Source organism: Corylus avellana, chromosome ca1, assembly GCF_901000735.1.
Source record: "Corylus avellana chromosome ca1, CavTom2PMs-1.0".
NCBI classification, from domain to species: Eukaryota; Viridiplantae; Streptophyta; class Magnoliopsida; order Fagales; family Betulaceae; genus Corylus; species Corylus avellana.
The window spans coordinates 26,027,779-26,031,318 of NC_081541.1; positions in this window are offsets into that span (position 1 = coordinate 26,027,779).

Below are 3,540 nucleotides of genomic sequence, written 5' to 3' on the forward strand. Positions count from 1 at the left end.
CCAAGATATTTCTCATAGCAAGTAGTGGAGCTGACTCTTGCCACAACAAGAATATGCTTTTTTGTCCCCCCCGCCCCCTTGGTATTATTATTGAAAAATATGGACTTCTTCTCCCAGTTTAGCTTTTGCCTAGACGCAAATTCATACACTATAAGGATCTCCTGAATATTGAACCATTCCATAATGTTTGCTTTGCAGAAAAGGAGGTTGTCATCTGCAAAGAAGAGATGGTTTAATATCATTCATCCTCGAACAATTGGAAGCCTCGAAATCCTCCCATTGCGTTCTACCTTTTGGAGCAAAGAACTGAGCCCCTCAGCACATAAAATGATGAAATAGGGTGATAATGGGTCCCCCTTGTCTGATCCCTCTAGTTGGAGTGATATTCCCAAATGGCTGCCCATTAATAAGAACTGAATAGGTTACCGTTCGGATACAAGTCATAAGTAAATTTACACATTTACCATCAAACCCAATCTTCTTCATAACCGCCTCCAAAAATTCTCATTCAACCCTGTCATATGCTTTACTCATGTCTAGTTTCAACACCATATAACCCTCCCTACCCTTCATTCGTCCACTCATAGTATGCAAAGCTTTAAAAGCCACTAAGATATTATCAGTGATGAGTTTCCTAGGGAAGAACGCACTCTGGTTTGGGGGAATTATGTGGGTCAGTACCTTCTTCATCCTGTTAGCTAGTACTTTAGCACTGAGCTTATAGAGCGCATTATAGAGACTTATGGGACAATAGTCAGTCACTCTAGAAGGATTCTTGATTTTTGGAATGAATGCTATATAAGTAGAATTAATGGCAGGATAAAAAATACCATGGTTCAAAAATTCAAGAACAGTCTTACATACCTCATTTTTCACCGTGTCCTATGATCTTTGATAGAAGCATGCCGCAAAACCATCCGGCCCTGGGGATTTTAGGAGGTGCATCTGTCCAAGGGCTACCTCTATCTCTTACACCTTGAACGGCTTCAAAAGCTCGGAATTTTATAGCCTCCGTAACTCGTCCCTCCATGTCTTCCTAACAATTAGCCACCCCATGAGTGTCCCCTGTCGTGAATAGCCCTTGATAGAAATCAGCAAGAGCCTTTCCAATCTCCTTCATTTTTTTCCACTCCTGGCCCGATTCATCTTTTATTTTCCAGATTTGATTTATTTTTCGTCTATGGTCCGCTCATGCATGAAAAAAAGGGAGTGTTTCGATCTCCGTTTTGATACCAATTCTGCTTAGCTCTTTGCTTCCATTTGATGTCATCTTGCTCTAGAATGAACTCTATCTCCCCTTGTAATCTTTGGATTTCTTCCCAATTATGAGCCCCCTCATTCTTTTGAAGCACCTCCAACTGTTTTGTTTTCTCTTTGAGCTCCTTCTCCGCATTACCAAATTTCTGTGTGCTCCAATTAGTGAGTATTGTTTGACACCAAGCCAGCTTTTACTCAGCAGGTTCCTCCCTGGATATGCCTCCTTCCGAATCCTTCTAAGCCTCCTTTACAATGTCATCGTATTCCTTATCATGCATCCAACTCGCTTCCAACTTGAATTTTTTTTTAAAGAATACCTATGGATGTTCTGTATCTTGAACCCATAATAATAGTGGCTTGTGATCCGACTAACAAGTGGCCAAAACACTAACTTCCATGTCTTGATGGATGCTACACTAGGCCGTGTTGGCTATTGCACGGTCCAATCTCTCTTGTATATGACCCCCATCTTGCTGGCAATTGGTCTAAGTGAATTTAGCGTCCTTATAACCTAAGTCGCTTAAACCACACTTTTCGAGCACTGATCTAAAGTGCCCCATTTGCCCTTCATGTTGTATTGCTCCACCCTGCTTCTCCATTCAATCCACAACCTCATTAAAATCCCCAATACAAAGCCAAAGCTCCGGAGTAAATAATCTCAGATGCTCAAGTAGGGTCCATGATTCATGTCGCTTCGTCCAATTAGGATGGCCAGAAACCCTGTAAATCTCCAAGGAGTAGAATTTTCCACCAATCTTACCACCACATTAATATGCCTTCGAGTGTAATTCTGGATTTCAATTTCATTTTTTTCCTTCCACAAAAGTGCCAAACCTCCACTTCGTCCAATTGGGTCAACCACCGTAAAAAGTCCTTCAAACCCTGGCTTTACATGTAGTCCTTCCATCTTGTGTTTCATACTCTTTGTTTCCATACGAAACAAAAAGGTGGGTCTCTTTTCGTTCACCATATGGCAAAGGTCACGAATTGCTCGGGGGTTCCCGCCTTCGGCAATTCCAGCTTAGTAGAATCATGGCGAGTGGCGGGGCTGTTCCACAGCCTTCGCCATAATTTTGTCACAATCCAGATGCTTCTTCACGCTCTTCCATTTTTTAGCCCCTCCATCCTGCTCAATTCTTCCGTCCTCTAAATTCGCCTTTCTATTACCGAGATACTGTTCCCCATAGGCAGTGAGTGCAACCTCACTATTTTTTTTCTTTGCCTTCATGTAGTGACCCAAATAATTCACTAAACTTAGGTAGCTTAGTTAGGGGGTTAATTTGAGCTTTGGGTCACTAAGGACACTAGAAGGATAATTTGGACTTTTGGACCGAACATACGCTAGGGTTAGCGGACGTATGCGGGGGGGACCACCATATGTACGCTCTGCAAATACTTCATTGATGTACGCAGGACCACACAAAGGTGAGCTACTTTTTGGAATACCCTTTGGATAATACTTGGACGTACGAGGCATCCCTTGGACGGCTGTGTAAATAGTACTAGACGTACGCTAGGGGGGTTGGCGGACATCCGCTGGCTTTTATGGAGAGTTGGTAGAGCCCTTCAGCTTTAAATATCCCCTACCCCTCATGACTTCTCACGTTCTCTCAAGTCCCCAAGCTGTGAAAATCCATCCTTGTGTGTGTGTTGTGAGGTTTTGTGAGTTTCAGTGCTAACGGTGAGGAGAATCTTGAAGTTTCGCTTCAAGGAGGTAACGTCGGTTTACCTAGTCTGTTTTTACGTCGTTATGCTACCCTAATGTTGTCTTGTGTTGTTAGTTGTAACTTTAGCTTTAATTATGCTTTAAATCTGGTTTAAAATAGTGTTGTTTTGACTTAGCATGATCACGTTTGCATGGAAGTTTCATTTTGAGTTAGGAGACCTTAGGAAGCCCATTGATAGTCATAGAATTTCATTTTGGAGAATAGGAGGACGAGTGGACAAAATGAGGTTGTCCCTGAAAACCTCAAAGCAGACATACGGTTCGAAGTATCACAGCGGACATACGGTCTCAAGCCCGGATGTACGGTCCTAAGTGCGATAGAAGACTTTATTTTAACCAGCCGTCCGATAGCTCCTATTTTCTTATTTTAGAGTTGTTTTGATAGAAATATGACTAATAGAAGGTTTTCCACAGATTTAGGAAACCCGAATCATTTGGAATACTCAGAGACGTTAGACCCAGGTAAGTTTTAACTCACATAATGCTCGTTGTTATTTTCCATGCACTGCACGACTATTTTGTGTACAAAAAACATGCATGTTTGCAACTCTCACAAT